General features: G+C 37.7%; 1 protein-coding gene across 1 annotated transcript in view; it reads right to left on the reverse strand.

Moving 5' to 3' along the window:
• lmna (lamin A) overlaps positions 1–23,018 on the reverse strand; it is a 39,397-nt gene that overhangs the window by 8,990 nt on the left and 7,389 nt on the right. The window lies entirely within an intron of this gene.

The following is a 23,018-nucleotide window of genomic DNA, read 5'->3' on the forward strand; positions in this document are numbered from 1 at the left end:
CATAAACCCAGCTCTGTAAACAAATCAGTAAAATAGGGGCTGACTGGAGGAGGGGAGTTTAATACCAGCCTGGGATTGAATTAGATGTAGGAGCAGAGCCAGGAGGATGCTGGGTTCTGAAACACAACACAGCCCCCCAGAGTATCAGGTCTCACTGTCTCTATAATGATAACCAGCTGAGCAGAGATGGCTTCCAGAACATGAAGCTCCATCACTCTGTCTCTTCATCCTCTGACAATAAAACACAAATGTTTGCCAGGACATTCAAAGGACCAGGACACACACTCATAATCGTGGTTACAGTAACATGCAAACATCCTCCAGTCAGGCCTCTGAACAGACGGCATTGTGAGCCTGGAGGTCCTGCCATCCAGCTCCAGATCAGGTTTCAAAGAGCACTAAATGAGTCTCATACATCTGAGTGAGTGATTGATGGCCTTTAGAGAGTATAGTAACTCCCAGAAATCCATCCTCCAACATATTCGGCCACACACACAGTTTGTTCTGCACAGCCCCGTCCCTCACCCCCTCACCCACAGTGTAATCAAGAGGCCTGTTACATTCACAGAGACCGACTACACTGCTGCACAGAAGCCTTGCACAGCTTTCACTGAGATCATTCAGTAAGTGGAGTGGAACACCCAGTACCACCTGCAGTGATGCCATTAGTCTCGCAGCAAGTAAAAAATAAGCCAGGCTAAGAGCCACAGCAGCAGACCATGCATGACTGGCTAACAGCTATTTATATAGGTTGTTGAAGATACAGAACCCACACTAGGCCCATTAAGATAACAATTTTTTGCGAACAATACTTTGTCACAGAAATTATTGCGATAAAGGTATTGCTGGCATTTAAGACCAACAATATCATAACAAAGAAACTTTTTAACACCCTTTTAAAGACAATAAAATTTCCATTCTTGTTCACACACCTAATGTTGGAACCCGAAAAGTTCCCAGCTTCAACCAAAGTAGGTTATAGTCACATATATACATATTGAAAATTGTGGAGGCAGGGGAACAGTGGGTCCACTACACACAATGACATGCAGTCCCAGTCGGTCCCAGCTGTGAGACAGTGAGAGGAAGGTTGAGGCAAACGAAACAAAAAAACTCTTGGTTAAGCGACTGGGCCGCACTGGGCCATTACTATGTTTCTTTAAGTTTTGAGTGTTGATGGAGGGCATTTTTCGTAATAAAGATACGCTTTAAGTTAATTCACTTCCTGTGTCTGTGTTTCCAGGTCACGGTGGCCATGCCCACAGTCACAATATATGTAAGTGCATTTTATAAGTGCAAACACAATGGAGAATATCACGATTATTAAAATGACTGAGGTCATGTCCATTTATTGAACGATATTGTAATTATTGTGACAGGCCAAGTTCTGACATAATGTTCAATTTGGAGTAAAGAAGAAGGTAAGATCTCTTTAAATAGCAGAAGGGAAAAGGGTTTTGAAAACAGCTAAAACTTCCTTTTCTAGTCATGATGTCCTGACACCTTCCCAAGAACAGCAGAGCCGCTATTAAACTGCATTCTTCTCAGTCCAGGCATTCCACATCTAAACTGGTGCTCAGCAAAATTGTTGCCTGGGCTGTTGTCTCCAAGTCTTAAGTGTGCAAACCTGGTGAGATGTGTGCAGAGATCTTATAATAGTGATAACAGTGTGGTGTACAAATTATTAAAACTTGAAACAGTTAGACTGCAGCAGAAACTAAATACTCTACTACTTTCACAGCTCTGAATTCTTTATTTATTTCTATACTTGAAAGAAACTTTGAACCCAAGTTCATGTTTCTTGTTTGTCCAATTAGTTTAGCTACTTCCTGATATCACCTACATGGCTCTACATTGATTGGTTGTTTGTAGAAGTGCACGAGTCAGATGGTGGCATGTCAATTCGGCAAACTGTCTTTCTCTAACAGAATCAGCATATATATCTCACATCAAATTGAGTGCAACAGATTACCATATAATTTATTAACGTTTACGAATAAGGGTTAATCTATAGGTTAGTTAATTTACAGTCAAATTTATTGTTTAATGGGTGTCTATAGCCGTCCTCAACTTTTTTGTAATTTCTTTTGAAGTCTTAAATACCCCAAAAACTGCGAACCAGACTATGGTTTGGTTGATCTGTAAAGAGACTACTTTTTATTTTTTTTAAGAACAAATTTTGGTACTTTGGTCTGGACCACTGGTGGACTCAAAGGGGTGCTTTTGTCTGCCTATCTACTGGCTAATGGTACAAAAGCGAGTGCTAAGGTGCCCATCTTGCAATACATGATAATAATAATTATGTAGATCAAGAAAATGTAATGTGTTCCAACTATTTGTGGTCTTCTGCCCTTCTAGCTAAAAGAATGCTGTAATAAAGTGGCTTCTATGCCACCCCTACTAGACAATGACCCAATGGGTGCCCTTTCCAGTAGAGAAAATGGGATGCCGTGCTGTTAGGGCACTCCTGCAGTTGAGGGGGACAAAACTCAAAACAAAATATCAAACATAATGAAGTACTGCTCCTCTTAAAAATAAAGTTTATAAGGTTAACAATCCAGTTTTACTACCTTTTTCTGAGTTCTTGGAAGTAGGTAGCATTACTAAATTCCTAGATCTGAATATCCTATCAGTTTCCATTTCTACTTTAATGATTTAAGATTTAAAACTGACACATTGAAAACCAGGCACCTGCATGTTGACCATCTTTTGAAAGATTTCCTCTCCCTTTGGTAGGTAAAAGTAGAAAAACAGATAATAGTATCAGCAACATTACCTTTCCAGTACTTCTTGGACATGGTCACTTTGGTTAAGTAGTGTACTTGAAATCTGGCACCAAATAGGATTACCTCAAACAGGGCGACAGTAGATCACAGTGTAAATACAGTTCTGCTGAAGAACTTATCTTCTCTTTACACTGCAAGATCTATAGATAAGTGCGCAGAGTTGCGGTGAGATAAGAGAAACTAAAAGAACAATATTGATTACCTGCATCAACAAATGTCTGCTAAAACCTGTGCTACACATGGCAGATTTCACTTGAAAAGCAAGCAAACAAATGTTGAGTGTTGTCTACAGACCAGAGGCACTTACTGTGAAGTGATACTGTTGCCATGTTTCTTAAAGCTTTAAACATCAAATCATGGAAAACAAAATTATCCCTTGGGGTTAACCCTTTAAAGTTCCTTGGCCCATATACGGGCTACAGGTGTAGGTGATACAAAACCCTGTTTTTCTGCAGTAAAATAGGTTATTCACATTCTATTTTCTCTCTACTTCACTGAATAATTCCAGATCAGTAACAGGAATCAACCCAAATTCTGCAGGTTTGAAAACAGATGTAAAAACTAGACATCCAAATGCATTCATTTATTACAAGAGGTGTCCACCAACATTTAAACATATAGTGATTAATTCTGTTTCATGTAGAGCATAAGGAAAATAAACAGCAAAGTATTCAATGAGACCCCAATCAGAATAAAAAAAGTTAAATGTGCATTGAGCTAATAATTAAACTTAAGGTTCATGTATTCATTTAGTACTATTTTATAAAATATAAAGATCACTAGATTCATACCACAGTATTTTGAGCTATTTGTTTAGTACATGGAGTTTGGATATTTATAGTAGCTGCTGCTTTATTTTACATCATCATTATAATTGTTTTCTTTCTTGTGCCATAAACACAAAAATCTAAGTTTTACTGTTTGTTTTGTTCTAAGTATCTCCAGGATCTCCCCTTAGGAAGCGCCTTTATGAGCCTTTTTCCAGACAATAGGAGGACATGGGCTAATTCCAGAGAGGCGGCTGTGTAAAGGTCTCGTCTGTGTGTAAATACCATTCTGATGTTCAGTGCAAGACGGAGCTTGCTGTAGTTGAATGGGATATCTATCATCTCTAAAAAGCTTTGGTTTGAGTTTGCAGTGCATGTACCGTCTTCCCTGGATCTCTCAGAATAATTCCATTTCTTCATTACTTTTTTTCCAAAAAAAAAAGAAAAAGGAAGATCGTTTACCAAACCGAACAGGATTACACGTCAGCAGAGTGACTAATGGAAAGACCACCGGGAATTGAGGTGCGGAACAACTAACCATGCTTACGTTTGGATTACAGAACAAAAAGTCCATGATGGACTAAAAGTAGAACCAAAAAGCAGAAGGAGAACCCCTGACAGGGGTTTAACATGAGGTACGAGCAGGTTGAGAAGTAAAGCAAGGCAAAGAATTCCTCAGACTAAGTGCTTGGTTATTGGCACAAAGGCATGGGCAATAAAAGAGTTACGAGTCTTGGTGTTTCTGGTACAAATCTAAGGGTGTTTGTTGGGCTTGTGCTCTTTGTGAGGATCACATGTATTTCATTATATGGTTAAATGAATGTTTTGTAGAAAGGAGGAGTTTTGACTGGACTGTTCATAAAAAAACATGTTTTTGTAGGCTACTTTCGGGGAGTAAACCTTTTGGTAAAAGTGCCTCTACTGCTGTTCTTTCCTCTCTGAGACACTCAAAGACATTCTGCTCAGATGACAAAGACTTTAAAAGGGGTGAAGCGTTGGACTGAGGAAAGCAGGATGGGCATTTCAACTATTTGCCTGCAATCTAGGAAATCATATCAACAATCAACTTTGCAATCGTGTCATTACCAAGAATCCTGGACAGCTATAACCAGGAAACATATCGCCTTTAGTGAGGAATCAAGATTGTGTTTGGGATCAAACAATGATTGGGTTCGCGTATGGAGGCCTCGTGGTGAAAAGTCTCTTCAATCCTGCCTTTGGTGTGGAGCAACAAACTACTGCTACAACCTCTGGTTTGATGATCAGGGAGCCATGGACCACATGGTCACCCCTGGTAGTAATACAAAAGATGGATGTTTTTCATTCTCATGGCAGGGCTTTCAACTGGCATTTATTATCAGTAAGATAATGTGCACCCACATATATAAATGGCTTCCTAGGAATTTCTTCAAGACTTCAACACTTGGTCTGCATGGTCACCAGATTTATCACAAATTTATGGAACCTACTGGGACACCAGCTCCAGTAAATTAAAGTGTGCAGGATCTACAGGCTCAGGTGCAACACTTTGGGCAAATGTGCCACAGGATGCCATACAGAACCTGTATACTTCCATGCCCAAACACAGATCTTATCTTTAGACTAGAGGCTTCTTTTAATTGTAGAGTTTGCTAAAAAAAAAGTATTCTTTTACTCCAATAGTGTATTCAGTTACATATATTTTTAATATTTATTAATTATTCAGTTCCAACAACGTTTTACTGGTGTGTTTTGTTAATGGGTATTTATTTAAATTTGACTTATTTATTTATTAATATTTTCATTGAATTTAAATGCTTTCACCCAAAAAACAAATTGTACTAAAGTTTATTGTTCACTTTTACAGCAGGTTAGGGAGGGGGAGCACTTTAGGATTGAGGAAAGAGAGTGAGGGGGGAAGAGAGAGAGGGGAGGGGGCAGGAATGTGTCCGTTCAGCCTGCACCCGGTGACTCACTTCTATCTTAGTCCGTCTCTGGGACAAAAATGGAACCCCCCCTAAAAGAGGAAAAGAAAAAATAAACCCAGAAGGTTTGCTGTTGGGTGGCCATGACAACGGGGGCTCAGCTTCATAGGTGGAAATGGAAATCCTGACCGCTCAGACGTCTTTAAGGAGCAGACCAGGAATGGGGTTTCCCCAACAACCACTCAACCACTGATCCTATAGACCAGGGGTCGGCAATTAAGTTTGGCCGCGGGCCAGATTTTTTCCAAGCCATTACATGGCGGGCCACAAGCACTTGGGGGGGGGGGGGGGGGGGGGGGGGGGTGGGGGGGGGTGGGGGGGGGTGGGGGGGTTGGCGGGAGCGGTGGCGGGAGGGCGCTCTTAAAATGACAAGCAGACATTCAAGTGGGCTGATGTGGGTGAAATCTGTGGACCGACCATTGGGGGCGCTATTAATGATATACCTGTTTGTTAAATAAAAGATAACAAACAAATAAAAAAAAAAAAAACAGAATAAAGAAGCTAGCAGTTATCTAACAGCCCATGGCTCTATCAAAAAATCTTTAATAAATTTTTCTGTTTTGGAAAATTAAGTTTCTAAATAAAGAGCATTTTTGAGACGGACAGTCCGATTTTTTTTTTCATTATAGTTCAACCTCACGGGCCAGATGTTTCTTGCTTGCGGGCCGCATCTGGCCCGCGGGCCGCCTATTGCCGACCTATGCTATAGGCTGTGGAACAATCCTACAGCCAACAGCACATAAATCTAACATACTACAACTATGTTAAATCACAGCACATAAATCTACACACTACATCTACTATCAATCACACGCTTTTGTGTGGTTCAGTCCATAAGAAAAACATAAATGCCTGGAAAAACTTTTAAACAAGTCATACATACATCAACTCAAATATCAACCTTCTCACGTTTGTAAACCATTCAGAGAAACTCCTAATTACAGACACAGGCATACATTGCTGAGAGACATAGAGACATATGGCAGCACCTGTGTCTTGTTTACGGCAACATTCCTTACATTCAAGTCATATATTACTTCCCCCGACAAGCAATTACAGCACAAAAACTGCACTTTTACACTTGTCAAAGTCAGCACTAAACACCAGACACACACAGGCAGATTCCTGCCTGCACAAGTAACGACTTTTCACAACAGCAAGAACGCAAATGTTTACACAGGTTCTAGTGGCTCACCTTTTTGCCCTACTTTTTTTAACCTAGTGTGACACAGACCTGATTTTTTCAGGGTTGTGTGCACATTAAAAAAATATTTTTAAATCAGATGTGTGTAGTCCTAAATTGGATGCATAACCAATACATGGGCAGTGTATAATGTACTATAATGTACAGTGAGATCGAATTTTGGGCATTTTTTTGCCTGTACACATGCGCTTAGTGCTGTTGGCTATAGGGGCCAAAGTCCTGATCCAGAAAAGTCTGTTCACTTGGCTGCCATATTTGCGATGCTACCTGGCAGTAATTGTCATAGTGAAATGAATAGTTTCTATAGTGTTCGGCCCAATAATGCGCACAAATATACATTTTTCAGCTTGTTCTGGCTACTGCACTTGTGCAGATCTCCAATATGAGAGGGTGGCATTGGTAATGGAATCTGTCCAGCCCTTTAACAAAACCAGCCAATCACCTTGTTTGTTATGTTGTGGAGGAGGGTTGATGGGCTGGCAGTGTAACTAAAAAGCTGATTGGCTCGTTTGGTTGGAGACACCATTTTAAGAGTCATGAACATCATGAACACTCCGTATTTTGTATTTCAACCAGTGCCCAGTATCCACTTTTATAATATATGACTATATGACTACAAACTTATATAAATAATCCTACTACTAAGCAAACCATTTTCAGCAGTGTGAAGTTTTCGTGTGCTCCACTGTGCTCTATTTAAACCAAATTAGCCATTCTGTCTGTAGTGTAGCAACGTGATTTATTTCCTACTTTTTTTCCTTTGACAATGGCTTAAGCTATGACTATATGATAATATGGTAGAACTATTGTTCAATACGTCACATTATATACAGCTCTGGAAAAAAATAAGAAACCACTTCAGTTTCTGAGTCAGTTTCTCTAATTTTGCTATATATATATATGCACGGGAGAGTTGATCTACAAGCACAAGTCTAAATTAATGGGCCGTTCACAGTTTCCTTTTATCCTCTGTGTATCTCTGAATCATACTTGCTGAGGAAACTCTTTATGGTATGTAAACTCAGTGAGGGCAAGTGTGAGATTTTTATCTAAGCTGCCAAAAACATTACTAACAATATGCTGCAGGAACTGACAGAATTATATACAAAACTGAAATCACTCTGAGAAGTAGCCATGCAGCGCAAACTGCTGAGGAACAAGTCATTCACAGAATTGAGATGCATATTCACAGTTGGGATGGACCAAAATTAATATTTTTGTCAGTAATTAAACAGAACTATACACTGAGCCAAAAGCCAAATACCTGTTATGTTTTTTTCGAAGATGTTCATGGTTTTGCCATTTTTCACCACTGTATAAATTAAATAGCCTAAATAAATTTTCTTGGCAATTACAAAACTGCAATTCAAAAAGTGAATAATGAATATCATCATCCCATCTGGTTGTGTATTGATCCCATCATCAAAAGGTAATTGTTTGTTATGAATTACTCTGTCTCATCACTTATTTGGCAAAACACTGAAAGTGCTTTATTTGTCAAATTATTTTTCAGCCAAATGATTCCAGTTGCTGAATATTAGCTGCTAAAACAAGAGTCTTTCACTAAACAGGATGTCCCTAAAATAAATGTTTTGGATCTCCCACATTACAAGCTTGATTTTTATTTAAAATTGTAAAATACTCATGTTTAAAATACCAACATAATGCAGTGGTTTTCACAAAAAAAGAATGACAAATGCCCCACCTTTCTGTTAAAACTGTAGGTGGGATATTTCCTGCGAAGTCTTTAAAGACTGACAGTTTTGGCAGTGGAGACACAGTGTTCTTCCTACAAATTGCACAATGTTCAGTCCTCCATATCATCGGGAACAGTGCTGAGAAACATTGGCTGGCACAGACATGCATACGCCTGCTCTCTTGAGAATGATAAAAAACAAAAACAATAGCTGTAATTGGCCAATGCAAGTCAGTGTTTCTCAACTCCTTCAGCTATTAAAATGTGGATCCATACAGCCATACAGTTAAAGACCACTAGCGTTCTGTGCTACAGAAATATCATGTGCAGTTTATTTGCTCAGTAAAATTCTAATAATAGAAACAATACAAGTAACATCTATACAAAAAGTAATAATTTCACATCAGGTGTGTTCATTAAAACATATAAAGAGAGTCTATAATTAATTACAGTTAGCATCATATCAACACCTGGTTTGGTAAATCAGTGTTTAAGTATGTTATTTTTAATGTGAGCTGCAGACGGGATTTATCACATCTAAGTGCTGACTGGGGATAGGCGTGTCACGAAAGAAAAATACACAATACACAAGGTAATTAAAATGATTTTTCATCTTTTTAGCATCATTCATTCACACTGATAATTGCATAATAATGCATTTATACATTACTTTAAACAAAAATGATTAAAAGTATATTTAAAATTAAAATAAAAAACATGCTTGAATATCCTACAAATAAATAAAAAGATAAATAAAAACACTGTTTTTAGTCGACATACTAACTCCTTCATGTTATTGGGCTCTCCACACTAAGTAAACATAATTGCCAATATTGAAGTCGGCCAAAATGATTGAGGTCATGTCCTCAATATTGTAAATGGGAAATCTGGAATCAAGTCTTAAGCTTACAGCAATACCTTCAGTAAATTGCTTGTTACTGTATTTTAAATGCATTTATGTGTACAGTACAAAACTGAGAGTTTTAAACACCATGTTTATAAGTCTAAAACATTCCACACCGCACTGTAGATATTTATTAATGACACATCCAGTCGTGAGCACTAGGTAAAAAGAGTGTATGAGTTAGTAATATTTCACCTCCAACCTAAGAAAGTCTCAACTTTTCTGTGAAGTGAAAGCGAACAATGAATCTCTGTATAAACATCTGTTGTAATTTGAAAGGCTTTAATTCTGCTGGTCTACGTCTCACATAATGTTCACACATTGTGAGAGGGGGCTATAACTTTCAGATGGTCTAAATAGAATACAACCACAAAAAATGCTGTTTACTTTACAAGTTTACATATGGAAGACCACAGCACACCAGCCCTGCCTGCCTGCAAGGAGATTCTCAACCCTTGGAGGACAGAAGTTGAATAAATGCAGTTATTATGGTATTAAACCGCCCCATAATAATTCACCAGATTCTTGTGGTTGGCTCGTGATGTGTATACAGTACAAGGGTGTGGTCTGGAGATAAGGGTGTGTACTGTATGCAAGACTGCACCAAATCCAGCAGATTTTCTTCCCTCTTGGTCTGATTCATTGCCATGTGAGGAGATACCAGTCAGATTTACCCTTAGGCAAAGCTGACCACATGGACTTTTGCATAATTCACATGATTTGACTCTCGTCTGGTTCTACCTCAGTGCCTTGAATAAGAGTTATGGAGCTTGTATATTAATAATACAACTCTATGTCAAGTTAATAACTAAACCAATTATTACTCAAATATTTTTTGTCCAAATGTTTGTGGACAAGTTGTGGTAAGGTACTTTAAACTGCTAACAAAGATGTGCAAATATGCACCCACAGCTTGTCTGTTCCCTGTAGAGAAGAACTGCCAATAGAATAGGACACTATGGAGTTGATAATCATGATAAACATATTGGCACCTTGCCTAAAGCCCGGTGTAGACTAGAGTGGCATGAAGCTGAATGACCTCAAATCAATATCACAAGTTACTGAATTAATGTGGCTTTGAATAGGATTAATGAATGATTTTTAATAGTATAAACAGCTTAAATAACATTTTATAGTTGCTCTATGATTGTGTTCACCTACATGTTGCAAACTGAGCTAATCATGTGACTACTACACATGTGGAAATATGTTTCTTAAGGGAACTCAAGATAATCAGGACCGTATTAACAGAATTTAACATTGGTTAGAGCTTCGGATTCTTGGTTTTGATTAATTTTCTTTACTACAATATTTTAAAATCAAGTCTTCTCTGCACAACACAGACATGTCCTCCAACAAAAACAGGATAAACTCTTTAATCCCCTTGATTTAGGAAAAAAAGCAATAAAGAAGCATGTGTCTGAATACTATTGTACAGTACTAGTGTAAATCTAGCAGTGAAAAGAAATGGCCAGCGTGGCACGGCTGTAGTAAAACCCACTGCAGGAGCGGGTGACTCATTCTCTCCTTCACTCCACCATATACAGCTAGTGTTTTTCGTGTGAGGCCCAGTCTATCATTTCATAACGGACCGTGGGCTTTCCTACGCAAACCATAAACAGTCTTCGACAGGCTTTTCCAGGGAATAAACACACACAGATTCCACTGCAGCTCGCTCCTCTCATCTCAGCTTTGCACAGGCCTCTCTGCCTCTATACAGCTGCCACTAGTTTAGTCAGGGCTGGAGGCTGTGTGTAAGTGTGTGTGTATTTGTGCCTGTTCCATTAGTAGGCTGGAGCAGCACCAAATGGTGTGTGGTTTAGAACTGGAGAAGAGCAAAGCTACTCTCACGCTACAGGCCACATGGCACAGCCACGTGAGTGAGCGAGTAAAACATCAAAAAAAAAGACAATATAAGGGTTAATTACTAGCTCAAACTTTTGATCCTAAAAAAATGTGGATAAAAAGTTCTGCAGAAGTTCCATAGGTGATATATGTCATTAATGTAAGCACAATTGCACAATTATGCAAATACAAGACTTCAAAAGAAAAAGCTAACCTAAACTTATGTCTATGTTAATCAACCATATGTTTTAAATGTGGCAGATGGACATTAGGTTACCAAATACTAATCTGTTCCTTTAGGGGCAATTTCCAAGACAAGAATTGAGTATAGTCTTGGACTATACAATATTTTGAATGGAAATTTATCATTAAAATGGAGAATATAGTCTCTGATTATGTCTAATCCCTGTCTGGGAAACCGACCAATAATGTCTTTTCTGTTCCTTGCTGTACGCCTAGCCAGCAAAAAAATAATGCATTTTTATTGACAGTACATAAATTTTGAGGGTTCAGAGACCTCTCTGGAGAGAATGTGCAATTGCACTGAAAATGTGAAAAGGTACACTTTTAGCTTGCTATCGCTCTTCAGCTCTAATTCAGCATTTTTTGGTTTAACAATGCATGCATGAATGAAGAGCTGATCACTAATTTCAACATTTTGATACCTCAAAACATCATGTTCACAGTAGCTCTTGTATCAGCACCATTTGTGGCACCACAATTGCTTAGGTAACCAACCCAAGCTGTCATAAAAAGACATGCAACATGGCATTAAAAAATCCAGGGAAAATTTACCAGAACACTCTGTTTTTAGAATAAATATATTTGGCTTTGCAGAAAGTAACTGTAAACAGAAGAAAACTGTGATGCCACATTTTAGATTTGCTTTCCACTCCCCACTCAGGAAGACTACTGCTTTCATTATTTTAAAGGCTAAAATGCAGTTATACTGGGCAGACTGCTCTAAAACTAAACCTTTTACTAAACTTGTTGCATCTTGTTTTAAATAAAGTAAAGGATTAACTGAATGCTGCTCTCCACTTCACCTGGATCCCTTAAGAAACCGTATAAATACGAATACTACAGTGATTACACCTAATCCCTGTCTGCTGCATCTGTGTTACACAGATGATGCGTTTCAACTGTTGACTTAAGTCATCTATAGCAGAAGCTAATGGGAAACTGTCAGCACTTGCCCGCTGACTTCTACTGTAAGTGTGTTCAAACTTGTTCAATCAACCTATGTTCTTTTCTTAGCCAAAATAAACATCAAAATTACTGTCTGGGTTAACCAATCACACATTTCAGATATAAAAATAGAGATTAGGCTGTTAAATGACAAAGCATTGCTTTAATGACTTTACTGCTGCTACTACTACAGGAGGTCTTAAAAATGCAATCAATAAAAACAGCTTTAACAGCTAAACATGTACTTGGAGAACTAAAAAGAGCTCTGCCTGTTCTCGCTATGGTGTGTTTAATGTAAAAATAAAATAAAAAACAGGCATTACTTTAGGGTTTCAACTATTCGACTTGAGCCTCAATTTTAAAATTGTGATTTTTTTAATGTTCAACAGCAAATAATGTTATGTACAAATTGCTGTCCATTGTCTGTATGTGTATTATGGATGGTGGTTAAACATATTTTTGAATAAAGTAAAGTAATTTCACCTTAAATTGCTTCTTCCTTGATTCAACACTTTTGGACACTTGGATTAAATACAGAAACAATATTTAAATTTTTACAACTAAATTAATGCCATTTTACCTTGTTTCTTATTGATTTAAAACTCTTCTAGCTTACTGAAATGAGATTTAGAAATACTGAATGGGCTGCACAATATTGAACAAAAAAACTGTGACACTGCAATATATATTGTCTCTGCAGTACATATAATTTGCCACATTACAAAAAGGAATTCCACCAGTTATCTTTCCAGATTCTAAGCAACCAGTATACAACCTAATTCCACATGCTTAACCAACTGGTCAGTCTTAAAAAACACATATCTTGCTTGAATGAAAACCTGCAGCCAGAACAGCCAAATATGGACAGGTCTGACACCCCTACATAAGACCAGTGCCATTTATTATTTTAAATCAAGAGTAGAAAGTTACTAGATACTTTGACACTGCACATTCTGCAGTATGATTTTTACGCTTAGACTATATACTGTGCAGAACTAAATGAAACTAAATAAACTACAGTACTTCTAATATTTTGCAACTCAGACTCTTTAAGACTATTGTTAAGCTGGCATCAGTGATGTCTGTGAGGAAGTTATACTAAAGTTATACTGAAGAAGCTGCTCTCCAACTGAACTAACCTGTTGCAGATCATACAAACAAAGTAAAGGATTTACTCAATGCTGCTCTAATCTTCACCTGGATCCTTCGAGAAGCCGTTTGAAAAGTGGAAACAGGCTGGATACTTTTATCTTTAGAGTAAGAAAGTGAATGAAAGTTATATAACAGACCAAATGAGTCATTCCCTTCATTCCCTGCTTCCTCTAATTTCAACCACCAACCACAAGCAAATGCCAAATGGGAACCTCTTTTAATGTGTGCGTGCGTGTGTGTGTGTGTGAGTTATATAGCACAGTGTGTATTAGTACTCTTGCCCAAAATCTTTTTCTGATTTACTGAGAGAGAGAGAGAGAGAGAGAGAGAGAGAGAGAGAGAAAGAGAAAGAGAGAGGGACTGGCTCATAGCTCTTTGGCCAGCTTTGGTTTGAAAAAGCCATGAATGCCATGGAAACTCTGATCTATTATAGTCTCCAAACACGCCAGCGCAAACTTTCCAGTAGAGTCCTGAACATGGACCAGCACTAAAATCTCTCATTATCCCACTACCAGTTCCACTCCCATCAACAAAAATGTCTTTGTGTGCCCCCCAAAACATGGACTATAACCTTTCCCCATCTGGTTTTCATTGCACTTCTACGCATGAGAATAACTTTAACGAGGAGGCACCAGCCTGAGCACGACTTCACACCACTGATGAAGCCTGAAGACACAAAGCTCAACAAACTAGAGAAAATTACCTACCGCTGTAACAGTCACTGCAGTTACAGTAAAACATGATCAGCTGATAAATGTGCTATGGTTTTAATTAAGGAACACATTTGCAGAACTATCAGTATGAGTTTTTTTTTCTTTTTCAGAAAAAATAAAGTATTTCTGCAAATAAATATCATATTACGCAGCTCCACAGTATGCAAAACAAAGAGGACATATTTTGCTATTTGATTAAGGAACATATTTAAAACAGTTCATCACCATATGAAACTGTACCACCAATGCTACTCACTGATCTTTCCTCTTTCTTATTCGTTATCATAACTTGGCATCTTGGTGCAGCTGATTACACCAAAGTGTGAGGAAATTAAACAAGGCTTCTTCTATTCATGAACCAACACTCAGTTTACGTTTACATTTTACTGATTGCGAAACTCTGATTGTAAATTTGCTTTGACTAAAGCTTTCTCTAGTGGGCTGGGTTTATTTTACCTTTGGCTATGCATAAAGACATCCCTAATTATGTGTAAAATGCAAGTGAATTTTAATCTATTTCTTGTCTCCTTACACCATAACTTATTGGTGCATCCCAAAAAACAAAGACATCAGATCATAAACATATTACTAGTTTGACTGACATTACGTTTTACTAAGATAGCCCCTAAAGGCCTGTCTCACCCTGCATCACATAAGAGTCATGACAGCTGAGCTCAGGTGAGGTCATGACGAAGGTGTCTCACTGAAACGGGAACTACTCAACTCGCCCAAGGGTGCAACCACATACCGAGAGGAAAAAAAGAAGGGAAGAAAGAAGGGAAGACAGAGGTATAAAAAGAAACAATAACTGAAAGCAGAGAAGGCTCTATTCAAATTTACTCATACAGTCAGCATCATTATATCGTCCCAGTCCCCCAGCTTGACTGACCACAATGTTCACATGATTCCCTGCCTTCAGAATCTAAGCAGTTCAGAAAACACTGCATAAAGTACGGCCTTCTTTCATTTTTCTTTACGCTAGAGAGTTCTGCACTGCACACTGCAGTCAAGATCAAAGCTAAACCCTCAGGAACCAAGAACTATGAGAACTTTGCCTTTCTTTCATTATCAGCTCCTATAAATAAGTGTGTTTGTAAACAGGAACTGATTACACTTAGAGCTCTGTAAGAATTGGAATTGGAATAAATTCATTGTTTAAACTAAATGCTAAACTAATATTAATTTGAGAATTATACAACACTATAGCACTATATGGGCAGCAGTCCATCAGCAGAAAGACATATTTAACCAAGTTGACTATTCAGGAAGAGGAAAGGGTCACTTGATAAGCTTTATTTGTGGTGTATGTGTACACTGATATGCCTCCTGCTAGAGGCAGTTTCTGAAGCAGTTCCCATTTCAATTCAAAGACCAGAATTATATCTCAACATTAGAACTGTCACATTTCCACTGCCTCATAATTACAACTGACTAATAGTGCAGTTTTTGCATTTTGTGAACTTACAACCACAATTTTAAATGTATATTAATGAGTGTCATAGAAAAACACAAAAGTAGCACATAATTGTGAAGGGGAACAAAAATGATACATACTTTTCAAAAGTTTAATTAAAGAAAAATCTGAAAAGTGCAAAAAGTATTCTTGTTAGTAGAGACACCTTTCGCTACAATTATAGCTGCAAGTCTTTGGGGTATGTCTCCACCAGCTTTGCACATCTGAGGCTGAGATGCAGATGCTCCATTTGATTTATGAATACTGAATACCACATGAATATTGTTTGATCTAAACCATTCCCCACTGTAGCTCTGGCTGCATGTTTAGGGTCATTGTCTTGCTGGAAGGTCAATCTAAGTTTTTGCAGCCTCCAACAGGATTTCTTTTAGGATAGCCCTGTAATTAACATTAACTTTGACCAGCTTTCCTGTCCCTGCTGAAGAAAAGCATTCCCACAGCATGATGCTGCCACCACCACCTTCACCAGCTTCACAGTGGGTATGGTGTGCTAAAGGTTATGAGCACATAAAATCTCAATAAAATACATTTAAGTTTGTGGATGTAAAAATGAAAGAAGAAAAGAAAAGTTAAAAAGGTAGGAATATGTTTGTAAGCCACTGTATTATGATAAGACTGGGCCTCCTGAGTGGTGGTTAAGTCATGACGTGGACTATGCAGTATCCTAAATGAGTGCTGCTTCTGACAGTGCACACACATCACACAGCAGCACAAGTTACTTTTGGATTGTTTTTATTTATGTTTATAAATAAAGGTTAATCTACAGTCACAGTAGATACAGCAATTGTGAGCAGAATCTGTCGCACTCGTACTGCAGTGTGGTACTCATGGATGCTAAAGGAGCATCAAATTTCAGCACAACACTGGTTATATTTCTTGTTTTATTATTTAAAGTTTGACGGAAGCCGACCACAACCTCCTGTGGTTGGTTATAACCATCAGAAAAATGAAACCAGACCATTGTAGGTGTGAAAGCTACCTAAAGCTAAATATAATGTATTTAACAAATAAATTAATCTAATTAATAAACCACACTTGATATAAAGTTGGTCTGTAAGAGCAGTGAATGATTCTGTTTGTGCAGGACATCTGTAAGTACTTTATTTTCTTTTCTGTTGATTAATAAGCGCTGTCTCAGAAATGAATGTATAAATGAATTAACCTCCTGGCCTAGAAAATGAAGAAGCATGGTTTTCAAGCAGCCCGCGGTGTTGGCAACACTGGTAAACAGCAGCTCTGCAGGCATCAAACCAAGCATTTGGCAGCAGCTGCAGCTGGATGGAACCAGTTTAACCCTTCACTATTGTTCTTAATCCAAATGTGCTAACTGCCAACAGTACCAAAGAGTGTACCTGAACATTCAAATACCTACCCACAGGTCCAATACCTACCCACACATATATACATGCACACACACACCACACCCTTTCTTCACACATGGAGAGGAAGGAAAAGGAAGCGACTGTTTGAAGGTGTGGGTGTGCCCATTTGGATTCTACCAAATTTGGATTTCATAGCATTTGCTTTATTTCAGAGCCATTTGTTAAACATTGATCAAATCCTACATTCATTATAGAAGAAACACATGACTCACTGGTTTTGAAAGAGTACTAGTTAAATATATGTCCCATTAAAGTTGAATATCCTTGTAAGAGTAAAAAGAATAAAGATTTAATAAAGAGGTTGAAGAAACATGAAATTCTGTTAAAAGTTTTAAAGTGTACACTTCAGTCCACACTACACAAAAAAAATAGCAAAAAAGGAAGATATTGGATAACAATTCACAAAAAAGCTATATAGAGTGTTTTAGTGTTTGTAGCACAATGCAGAAGAGCCAATCAGAACAGAGCATTAAGGCACAATGACTAAAACATCCTGTTTATTCTTAAGAAACACAAGGCAGCTGGAAATAGTCTTTGCTTTGGTATATAAATCCTAATCATCATTTTTGGGGGAAAATATAAATATGCATATTAAAATAGCCCTACTGCCCCTCAAAAAAAAAAAAAAAAAAACACACTAGGAATCTGAAGGGGTCAGAAGAGAGATCTAAATGACCGGTAGATAATTCTAGTTAATGGTTGATGAGGCTGATAAGGAACTTTTCGTTCCTTATGATCCGTATCATACTGCTAAATTGTGTTTTGTGTTGTTGTTTTTTTTAATCGTTTAACATTTTAATTACACTTGGTCATAGTCACTTAATTCTAAAGTGATCCTTATCCTCCTGTCTGCTGGGCACTCCTCACATTGCAGCCTAGGAATTACACTAGTTTGAAGGTAGGGGTGGGTAATAATTATTGTAATTCAAATGTTAATAAGAATGGGTATCAACACTAGTACATGGTTAATCTCATAGAGATCAAAATTAGTTCTGATTAACTGGTTTAAGTACAGTTTGCACAATGTTCAATATATTGTATTATTTTCCAATATTTTGTAATATACAGCCATAACATCCACCCATTTGCTGTGGTTGATGCACATTCTGAAAGCAGACCTTCATCAGTACCAGGACCAGTTGTTAGTCTAATACACTAAACCAGCAGCTGTCCCTCTTTCCCTCATTCACGACTGACCAGAACATAAAGGTCCTCTGTCTGCAGATGATTACAGGAACCAAACGTATCTGGTCTGAACCGAGAACACAGGCCACACAGAGAGAGAAACATGCACGCACAACATATGTCCAGATCCTGGCTGGTCTGTTAGTGCTGTGTCACCAGGCCGGTGCAGGTCAGAGCTGCAGTGGCAGTTAGTGTAATTTTAACTCAGGGAGCTAAAAGGACCCCTGTGACTAATGGGTATTCCATACTGGAAGTGACCAAACCACACTCCGCCCACAAACGCATGCTTTTGCATACTGTTGCCTAGCAGAACAAACTAAGAGTAGTGTATATCACACTTTGTGAAGAAATGTTATTCTAATATTATTATTATAATCTACCATATACTGTTTACTATAATAGCTACAGGTTTATATATTTTCCAGTGGATATTTTTTTAACTGCTGCTGGAAATAATTCAGAATAAGCTCTAATGATAAGTATAGTGTGAAAACTTCAGTAAATCTCCTACTGAAGCGGTTCTTAAACCTTAAGAACTCCTACATTTTTGCCTTATCCCAAAGTGTTACAAAGGCCTGAAGCAAAACTACACACTTTGAGTATATAGTGTGGTTACATAACAAGAACAGGAATATCTGACTAGCCAAACACTCAGTTACATACATGTAAATATTGTACTTTCCTGAGCATTTAAAAATCATATTATATTTAAATTATTTATATAAACAGCAATTTTATTTTTACCCTGGAAAAACATCTGTTTGGGATTTGACTGAAAAAAGAGAAAACGACGCAGTGTTAAGCATACTTTAGCTTCAAACTTCATACTGATGAATGCTGGATGCTCAAATACATAAACTTTAAATCAAATAAATTCAAATTTATTTATATAGCACTTTTTACAGAAGTACACTGCTAAAAGTTTAGGGTCCTTGAGGAACATTTAAGGGTCCTTCCATTTGAAACGGTGTATGAACACCTTAAGGTGCTTTTAAGACCCTTCATGAAAAGGTTTTTAAAAAGAAAAATGTTCCTTAATGATCTTTTCTTGAAGGCCATTTACAGCACCTTACAGGGTTCCTCCACAGTTTCAAATTAAACAACTCCTTCAATTTGAACAACTTCCTTAAAGTATTTACGCATTTTTTTGCTGTAAATTATTTCACCAGAACCATTATATCACCAATTAACTGCATTATTTAAACTAAAAACTGTACCTTTGGATTTTTGTTTGCATTCTGTAAAGGCTATCCTACTAAGCAACAGTTCATACAAAAGAAACTGGTTTAAGAACAGAGTAATGAACTAAAACCAGTCTAGAAAAGCTCTGATTCCAAAGCATTTTCTCCAGCTCATATAGTGTGGCATTTCCCCCACTGGAAGAGAGAAATAATAATAACCTGAGGCAAGCCTGTACTGATTTGGGAAGCACTTTTCCACTGGAGTAAAGTGTGTTCAGTGTACTGAGAGCTGTTTCTGAGAGCGTCTGCTTTCCTCAAAGCCACGAAAAGCACATGAGTCACCGCTCATTACAGTCAGCGACGGCTCACACACCCAGAGCAAGGCTGCACATTACCATGGCAGCCAAACACTCCCAAACAGCGGCGGCTGCTGTGGCGACGTGCGAGAGAACGTGACGGAGGCTGTGAGAGAGTGCCTGCATCACAGGCAAAGTGAGCGAGGAACGTTTTCCAGAACATACATCTCGGTTACCCCGCGCAACTAATGGACAGTGTCCGCCTGTGTCCACGTCAGAGCACAAAGACTAAGTTTATCAGAGGAACGGACAGCTGTGTATACGTCCAGAAGCAGAGAGCATGGTCTCTGCCCCCTAATCTCAATAACGGTCATTTTTAATAGAATATGCCCTTTGTCTCTGCAGCACAGTTGTTTAAATTTTATATAAACACTGTGTAATAATACATTTTAACAGATTTACTTTGAATAAACACATTATTACTAATATAGAGGAATATTTACAGTACCTTCACTTTAAAAGTACATTTTGTACATTGTATACAGTTTTCTTAGATGTAGGGAATGGGTTTTTGGCCTTGAATGATTCTTTAGGTGGTTAAAATTAAATAAGCAGCTTGCAGCTTGCTATAACAGGGTGGACACGCATGACAGGAAATAAAATGTTATAAAATTATAAACTGATTAAGATGGAGAGTATAATTCCTGTGCATTCTGAAGTCTTACAAATATAATAAACAGCCAAAAGCCATCTTAAGTAAATCAGGCACAGTATTTTGGTAATGACCCCAAACTTTTTTTTTTTTTTTTTAACTCAGTGAAATTCAGTACAGCACTATCTCTGTTCTGCAGATAATCACATGTCTTTATAGATGTACTGTGCTGTTAAAGCTGAACTTCAAAGGCGTGAGCTGTGTTAACATACTATCTAGCTCACTCCCTTACAGGTCTGACCCACGCCCAGTTTACACAGCAACGTAGTGTTTGCACTGTAAATGCTACTTCAACAACAGCAATAATGTGATCAACACTGTTTGCATAGTAATGTGCTGAATGAGTGAGTACTTACGCAACTGCTTGTCTGCATATTCTAATCTTACAGAGGTGTTTCCATGGCTGTAAATGTACTCTGTTGACTTTCGCAGCCGTTTTGTATTTAGTTTTTGTCCACAGTCAGCGTTTTACATATTTACACAACTAGCAAACAACTGTTTATATATTCCTATGTAAAATACCTTGGTCCTGTTTCCCATTAAATGATGGACCATGTAATGAGATAGCAAAGTTTTCCCACGTCCACTATGGTAGTAATGAAACAAAAAACAATTACATTCAATTACATCACGTTTTCTTGAAGATAATAAAGTTATAGGGCTGTCACAATGGGGAATTAGGGGAAAATTGGTGGGAAAAAATTGGGTTAAAAAACTGTGATCCATAATGTGTTACAGGATTTTTTACAGATTTGAATTTTTTTTAAAGTCAAATATATTAATAATGCACCCAGTTTACCCACATATGGAGGCAAATGAATGAAACTGGACAGATATAATCTACATTTGTTACATATTTCATGAGAAATGAGAAGAGACGAGATTAATTAAATTTGCCTTATGCAATTTTGCACATCCAGCAATGTGACCATATAGTATGAGCAACTTGCGATGGCGACGCTGAAGCAATACAATTTGCAGCAATACAATGTGCAGTCACTACTGATTACAAAATCATAGCGAAATCTACAAATCATTTTACACTCAATCAGAAAAAAATTACATAAATTACTTAACTGGAAAATAAAATAAAACTAAATTGAATTTCCAATTGTAACTCCAATATATCCAATAATTGTAGCTGCACAATCATTATATGTCATTGTTTTAGTAATCCGGAGGCATTTTATGAGTAGGCTGGCCTCTCCCTGATTTTTCCATTTCACAAAAACAGAATTGCCAAAAAAACATTGGAGGATGCACATGTTTTGAAACATTAATGCAGGAATGTTCTGTATATTTGAAAAGTAGAAGATTACATTTGTGTATTTCCTATACCGACAAACATACTGAAAAACCTTTTTTGCAGCTTTTCTAAACCCATAGGCATTAATATGGAGCCTTCCTCTCTATGCAAAGGTGCCATCCTGTTACAGCAATGTGTGGAGTTCAGTGAGCTCTTTAATACCGCTCATTCTTTCACTAGTGTTTTTAAAACAGACTGCACTGCTAGGTGCTTGATTGTATACACCTGTGGTATTGAGACTGAATGAAACACCTAAACTCAATGACTAACAGGTGTGTCCCGATAATGTGTTCATTTATTTAGTCAGCACTGCTGCTGTTTGTTGAATGAATTAATAAAATGAATGAACAACAACTGCTCAGAAAAGGATCAAATGATAATAGATGTTAAAATCTATTTAATGCAGTTATGTTGGAAAAAGGGCATTTGAATATATATTAATTGGTTAACTGTTAAAATATTGGAGCTGCCCAGACATGTTGTGCCATTATCTCAAATCTTGAAGAAATATTTCACCTCTTTTACTTTGCATTTGTAAGATCCTGCCAGTGTGGGTTTTTTATTTTTTGGTAAAGAACACAAAGACAGTTAAGGGTGATAAAAGCTCGTACTTGTGAAAAATGTTTTAACTACTGAACTGCTGATAGCTTTACAATGACAAGTAGATATGACTCACTTTTCATTCAAACTCCAAATGAATCACTGATTCATTGAGCATGCAATTTTTTTTCATTGAGATCCACTATCAGCCCTGAAGTATACATTAACTTATATTATATTATAGTACAAAACCTTCTGTTGGTGTGAAAGCTCAGGTTGAGTTGGTTTAATCCATCTTTACTCTAGCAGGAAAAGTAAATACCCTCAGGTAGCTGTGACTGGGTGGGGCTTACATTCTGATTCACACACCCCCACAAGCAGCGAGGCAGCATACCTAACACACCTGAGGTCGGGGAAACGTTCCTGTAGGTGTGGAATGTGTCTGAGGGATGGGCTTTGTGTTGCACTGTAGGTGTTGTACCTGGCAGGTAATAGACTTATCACTTAATGCATTGATTGAAGATTGCTCTCATTCTTGAGAAAACTGGCTGTGAACCATAAGAGTTGGGAAATACACTGACTGACGCAATAGTGTAAAAATGTGTTAGGAATTAGAGCACTGTGTTTAAGTGCTTGATTCCTGCTGCAGGAAGTCCTGTCTGCTGCTGCATGTAGAAATAGACGGCTGCAGAAAAATACATTTACTTGTCCTTATTGTTAATC

The sequence above is a fragment of the Astyanax mexicanus genome, chromosome 6, assembly GCF_023375975.1.
Source record: "Astyanax mexicanus isolate ESR-SI-001 chromosome 6, AstMex3_surface, whole genome shotgun sequence".
NCBI classification, from domain to species: domain Eukaryota; kingdom Metazoa; phylum Chordata; class Actinopteri; order Characiformes; family Acestrorhamphidae; genus Astyanax; species Astyanax mexicanus.